Source organism: Orycteropus afer, unplaced genomic scaffold (genome assembly GCF_000298275.1).
Source record: "Orycteropus afer afer isolate SDZICR_OR568_19922 unplaced genomic scaffold, OryAfe1.0 scaffold00116, whole genome shotgun sequence".
NCBI lineage: Eukaryota > Metazoa > Chordata > Mammalia > Tubulidentata > Orycteropodidae > Orycteropus > Orycteropus afer.
In genome coordinates this window covers 1,670,761-1,678,151 of record NW_006921703.1, presented here as the reverse complement: position 1 = coordinate 1,678,151, position 7,391 = coordinate 1,670,761, and positions in this window count along the sequence as shown.

The following is a 7,391-nucleotide window of genomic DNA, read 5'->3' as shown; positions in this document are numbered from 1 at the left end:
CACCATGGAGTTGATTTCCAGTCTCATCATGGGGAATAACTACCACCAGCTGCCCAGCCACTCAACCAGGCCCAGCCAAGTTGACACACAAACATAACTACCACAAGGGGTATCTTTCAAATCCTTTCTAGGAGACAGAAGTTATTCATTTAAGTCTAAGCAGTCATGTTGGGGGTGATTGTTGTCATCTGAAATGGGTAAAAGTGTGGCTAGGTTTAAGCAGTCTGCCATAAGTAGTCAAATGCTAGAGGCAGCCAGGAAAAGGACCTCTAAGAAGTCAGCCTGTTAGCTGACAAATGCTGTGGTAAGGTGGAGTTGAAAATGGCATGAGGAACAGAAACATTTGGGAATTTTCCTAAAATTATACCCACTATTGCTTCCACCAGTCTAGCTGTGGTAGTCGTTACTCTAAGGCAAAGAGGGTAATCCCTGGTGACTGAATCTAGTTGGAGGCTATAGAAGCCAACTGGTTTTTATTATCCTCTATGTTTCTGAATGAGTACCTCTAAGGTATTCCCTGACATCTCATGAATGAAAAGTAAAAAATCTAAATGGTCATTTTCTTTGTTGTTGTTGTTGTTGTTAGATGCCATCAAGTTGGCTCCAACTCGTACCAAACCTGTGTACAATAGAATGAAATACTGCCCAGTCCTATGCCATCCTCATAACCCTCACTATACTTGAGCCCATTGTTGCAGCTACTGTGTCAGTCCATCTTGTTGAGGGTTTTCCCCCTTTTGCTGACCCTCTATTTTACCAAGCATGATGTCCTTCTCCAGAGAATGGTTCCTTCTTAGAATATGACCAAAGTAGATGAGACAACATTTGGCCATTCTCCCTTCTAAGGAACATTCCAGCTGCACTTCCTCCAGGAGAGATTTGTTCATTCTTCTGGCAGTAAATGTTACTTTCAGTATTCTTCACCAACACCATAATTCGAAGGTATCAACTTTTCTTTGGTATTCCTTACTCATTGTCCAGCTTTCATATGCATGAGGAGATTAAAAATACCATGGCTTGGGTTAGGTGCACCTTAATCTTCAAAATGACATCTTTCCTTCCAAGTACATTAAAGAGGTCTTTTGCAACAGATTTTCCCAGTGCAATATGATGTCTGATTTCTTGACTCCTGCTACCATGGGTATTGATTATGTATCCAGATAAAATCCCCAACAACTTCAAACTTTGCTCCATTTTTGATGATATCGCTTATTGGTCCAGTGGTAAAGATTTTTGTTTTCTTTATGTTGGGGTGTAATCCATACTGAAGACTATAGTCTTTGATCTTCATCAGTAAGTGCTTCAAGTCATCTTGACTTTCAGCAAGCAAGGTTGTGTCATCTGCATATCTCATTCCCTGGAGAAGGACATCATGCTTGGTAAAGTAGAAGGTCAGCAAAAATGGGAAAAACCCTCAACAAGATGGATTGACACAGTAGCTGCAACAATGGGTTAATGATGTTAGTATCTCAAGTTAATGAGTCTTCCTCCAATTCTGATGCCATGTTCTTCTTCATATAGTCCAGCTTCTCAGATTATTTGCTCAGCCAACAGTTTGAATTAGTATGGAGAAAGGATACAACCCTGATGCCCACCTTTCCTGATTTTAAACCATGCAGTATCCCCTTGTTCTGTTTGAATGACAGCTTCTTGGTCTATGTACAGGTTCCTCATGAATGCATGAGGAGTAGTCATTAGGCAATCCTTAAGCTGAAGTAATAGTTAATGACTCCTTTACTGTTAGTATGGCTTTTATACCATCCTCTGAAAACTGAAAAATGTCAGGCTCTGAGGCCTTTAGGTATTGATACAATCATTGGATCATCAAATAAAATTTTGATATACAAGTTCTGCAATATCCACAAAGTACCAAAAATCTCCCTAGCTGTTTGTTGTTGTTCTGGGAATAGGGAAAGTTAGGATAGTTTCTTTTCTTTTGGGGTCAATAGTGATCCCTTTGTTAAGAGTATATTTCCTAAATATTTTACTGATGGCTGGGCCCAATGCAATTTCTCGTTAGAGGCTTTATGACAACCATCAGCCAAATGTTCTAACAACAGTACACTGTCTTCAAGACAAGCTTGTTGAGGTTTAGAGCAGACCAGTAAATCATCAATATATTGTAATGAAGTGGATCCATGGACAAATGTTGTTGTTGTTATGTGCCGTTGAGTCGGACCCAACTCATAGCAACCCCTCCTTGGGTTTCTGAGGCAGTATCACTACAAAAGTAGATTGCCCAACCTTCCTTCCGAGGAGTGGCTGGTGGGTTTGAACCACCAGCCTTCTGGTTAGCAGTCAAGAGCTTTAAGCACTATGCTACCAGAGCTCCTGCATGGACAAATAGTAAAGGTTATACATTTGCATATAAAATATCAGAAAAATGAGTGGAGAACTCAATGAAGCCTGAAGTATCACAGTTCAAATGTTTTGCTGCTTTCCCACCTGACCCAACCAAGTAAAAGCAAACAAATATTGGCTATAGAGATGTATGGGAACATTGAAAAAATGTGCTGCACAGATCAATCATTGTAAAGTAAGAGGCTTCAGAGGTATACTATTTAAAAAGTATTTGTGAATTAGGAACCACAAGAAATCTAGGAAACATAATGCTAGGAGATTCTGTAAAAATCCCCCCACAATTATTTATCTACTTTACAGGGAAAAGGAGTGTTATAGGGGCTAGTGCAGGGAATAATTAATCCCTTAGCAAAAAATCCTGTATTATTGCAATAAGCCTTTTTTTTTTTTGGCCTCTCATTTTAAAGTGTTGTGGTAATTAAGGTTATATGTCAACTTGTCTGGGCCTGGTTTTGAGTGTCCAGGCAGTTGGTTGTTGTTATTCCCCATAATGAGACTGGCAATCAACTTCATGGTGGACTCTGCTGTGAGCAGCTGAGTAACTGCTTTAGGGATGTGTTCTGCTTCCAGTGTATAAGGAATGGCTTGTATATTGGGAATGGCCTGCAGCTTTTGGGCACACTTGGACCCAAATCCATCCTTAAATACAGGTAGCCAAATCTTCATTCAGTAGCCTGCCATGCCCTGCTGATATTGGGACATTTTCTGGACTTGAATTAATGGCCTGCCATGTTGTTTGATAATTTTAGGCCTGTGCCTTTTTATTTGTCAACCTTGGGTTTGTCAGCCTCAGCAGCCAGCAGCTGCCTGAATTAAGAAAAGCCTCCAGCTTCAGTTGTCTAGGGACAAGAGGCAGAGCTGAAACTCAAGGTTGAGGAGGGGCTTTCACCCATCCCCTAGAGCTTGGCACTTTGAACTCAGACTTCCAGCCTCCTAAATTGTAAGAGAATAAACTCCTGTTTGTTACAGCCACCCATGCATGGTATCTTCTGTTAGAGCAGCACATGAAGTAACAAAAATAAGGTTACTGGGGGATTTTAGGCAAAACGTATTGGTATCAATTTCAATTACAATGGATTCTGCTAATAGTTCCTGGCCAAAATCTGCCAAAGTTGTGGTCCACATGGTTTCTTGTACCAAAGAAAGAGTCTAAAGGAGCAAAATGAACAGAGGAGCTTCTTTCCTGTGGACACAAAGTATTTTTAAGTAACAAAAAAACTTCCTGTGAGGTTCCTTCAATTTTGTGGTGACTGTCAGGGAGTTCTAATAATATCTCCCCTTTTTCATTAAATTGTTTATGACAATTCCATTTAGGTATCATGACTAAGTAGACAAGGATCCTCCTTTTCAGCTCCTCCATAGGACTGAAAGATACGAGGATGAGCTTAGAGTAGGCTAGAGTTTGTTCTTGATTAGTGATCCCATAACTTTAGAGGTTTTTGTACTCTGAGGCAGAGGCTCCAGTAAACACATAGGTTGATGGCAGATAAGGTGCCACTAATGTCAATTAAAAATTTACAAGACTCTTGAAAAATTATTTCTCCTTAAGTATTTAAAGACACTATAGGAAAGTTTCTGTTTTCTCTCCAGAGTCCCTTCATTCTGATTTAGACTCTGTTTTGCTTAATAGTCTTTTTCTCATTTTGTCCTTTAACATACAATCCATCTTGAAATGCCCAGATATTTCTTTTTCAGTAACAACAAGTGTCTCCAAAAGACTTAAATCCCTTTTGATTAAGAGACTGAAATTGCTGTAATTGTAAAGCTGTCAATTTGTTAGTCATGGAAGTTTGTTTAGTTTCTAAGGTTTGGACAAGTTCATGAGCTAAATCAGTCAGCTTGGCCGTTGAAACAGCCTTCCAATCCAGCTGATGCTTTTTTACTAAGGCTGAAAATTCAGGTTTAAGGATGGATACAAAATCTGAATTACAAGCTTCTGATGCATCTAGGGTAAAAATGTCAAGTCCAGAATGTTCAGTATCTCTGAAGGAGCTGATTTTTGGTAATCATAAGCACTTTCATCTTTATTCTGTATGAAATAGTGGATTTTTGTCCAGTCTATTATAGGGGAAAATGCTTTACTAAGGGGTTCAAGTAAATTCTTCCCTTTTTTTCTGGGCTTCTCAGAGCAAATTGTCAGTTATGTTACTTGTATCTAAGGCTAGACTAAGTTAAGGACTTTTCCAATAACTATGCTCCAATCACCATTGAACATCCTGACGTCTTGTTAACATGTGAACCAATTGCTATAACTCAGGTAACCTGCCAATTGCTATAATTCAGGTAACCTGGGTAGGAAAGCTTCAAAAAGGACTTTAAGTCATTAGACAAATTTATAGAAGTCCTTTTGTACATGTGGAAAATCTTTAACAGTGCTATGTAGTTCAGTACAGGTCTAAGGAACAAAGGACATACTTGGCTCTGTGGTTGTTTCTCCAGTACTGATACCAGAACCTGTAAGTCAGATTTGAAAAAACATTTCAGGGACAGGTTATTCTTCCTCAGAATATTCTTTTTGGGAAGAAAGGAAGTTCTGTGAGTGTGTTAGTAAAATAGTAATAAGGTAGTGATGGATGCGAAAAGGATAGTCACCTGAGGAGCAGAGAAAATGGGGATAGGTACCTGCTGCTCTAACTTCTTTTGTTTTATGTAGAAATAGCATAGTGCCTAAGGTACTTGACTGCTAACCAGAAGGCTGACAATTCAATCCCACCAGCCACTCCTCGGAAGGAAGGTTGGACAATCTACTTCTGTAGTGATACTGCCTCAGAAACCCAAGGAGGGGTCTCATGAGTCGGGTCTGACTCCACAGCACATAACAACATCTTGCATACAAACTAGCTTACTTACTTTCTTGGTGTCTTTTAGAGGCTTCCTTGTACCAATCAAAATAACCATCCAATCGTATTTGCCGAATCTGGGAGTCTTTCTTTTCCAATTGACTATGCAAAAAAACTAGTTTGTTTGGGTCAAAAGAACCCCAAATGGGCTATTGATGTTCTAAACTGTCCTTATTAAAGTCATGCCAATGCTCCATAACAGACATGTGTGGGTACTGATATGTTTGGTCCAATGAGTGGACAGTGTGCCTAAAGGTGGTCCTGGTGAGTACTTAGACTGGCATTCCCCATCTCACTAAAACAGTGAATTGCACATTCTCAAAAACCTGAATGTACACTAAAGAAAAATAGATGAGTTCAAACTTATGTGCTGAGATTTTGATATTCCAAAGTCTATGCTTATTAGACTTCACAGTCTCATGGTAACAGCCATACTAAAATTAATTCATCAATGAACTCATTAAAATACTTAGTGTAAGCTGGAAATGAAAGCAGAAGAGAAAGTCAACAATAAATCTTGAAGAACTTAACACAAGGAAACAGAACTTGATTTGAGAGACCTTTAGCTGGGAGGACTCCCAGTAGTCTGTGGTAACAGATGAGCTTTAAAAGACTTGTGCTTGGTACCAAATCTCTAAGGCCTTGATGTCCTAGGGACAGCCAGAGGAAATGTGCTTCAAGTCCCATTTTTCTGACATCCCGAAGTGTCAGTGAGTAAGATCACATACTATATTCAAATAAAAGCAAAGGATTTATTAAAGGTTCAAAACAGTTTAAACCAGGGACATGTCTGATCTCACAAAGTGAAATCAAATTCTCCAAAATGGTGGAGTAACAGAGGCGTATCTATGAGGTAAAATCAGGAACTAAAGGTAAAACATTATGATTGTAAGTTGCAAGATTAGGGAGAGGTGGGACAAATAAATCAAAGTCAGGCCTTTACAGTGATTAGTTGGAAACACAAATGGGCTATTTGGATTGGTTAGTTTAAAAAATGTGACTAAGGGGGATTTGACAGGGTGGTCATAAGGTAATTATATTAAAAACATTTCCTGAAGGCTTCTGAGGGAATTTCTGATAATGATCATATGTTAAGACTCTCCCTTAGGATTGTTATTTCCATATCGTTAGTTTAACCATAGAGAAAAACTTTTCATTTGTTATGGACTTAAGTCAATGAAAGGGTCTGATAGTTTCGGGAGAAGTTTTTTGTTATATACCTAAGTCTGTCTAAGGGTTTGACAGCTGCAAGGGAAACAAGCATAGCTAAAACAGAGTCAGGGTCAGATTGGGGCCAATCATTCCAATACAAGTCAAGCACCTCAAATTTTGGAACTCTCACACAGTACACATTGAAACTTTATGTTCCATCTGCTCCTCCCATATGGGAATTGTTTCTACATTCCTGGCTTGACTTTACTCTGGGAAAAGGTGGTTCTCTGCAAAGCCCCTGGTGGCCATTTTGTGATGGTGATGGCTCCATAACAGGCATATGCTTTAGTTCTCTGTTCTCCTCTAACAGAAATACCACAGTGGGTGGCTTTAACAAACAGGGATTTATTCTCTTACAGTTTAGGAGGCTGGGAGTCCAAGTTCAAAGTGCCAGCTCTGGGGGTTGGGTTGAACCCCTCGAACTTAGTCTTCAGCTATATATATTGCTATTGGCCCACTGAATCTGGAGGCTTCTCTTAACTCAGACAACTGTTGGCTGCTAAGGCTGACAAACACAAGATCAACAAGTGAAATGGCACAGTCCAAAGAATAGCAAGCAACACAGCAGGCCACTAGTTCAAGTACAGGAACAGCCCAAGATCAGGAGATAACATAGTAGGCCACTCACTGATGACTCAGTCAAATGCAGGATTCAGATGTGTCAGGAAGCTAGGGACTTTCCTCAATGCTTCTCCTTACATACTGGAAGCAGACCACATCCCTAAGGATCACAGAGTTCCATCACTACCTTAAGCAGCTCACAGTAGATTCCACCATAGAGTTGATTACCAGTCTCATCATGAGGAATAACTACATCCAGCTGCCCAGCCACTCAACCAGGCCCAGCCAAGTTGGCACACAACCTTAACTACCATAGTATAGATTCAGATCTGCAGAAGGAGAGGAACAGCTTTCCTATGCCCATAATCCTTTTTAATCTGTCCTGCTCCAGTCAAGTACATGAGATATGCTTCTTGG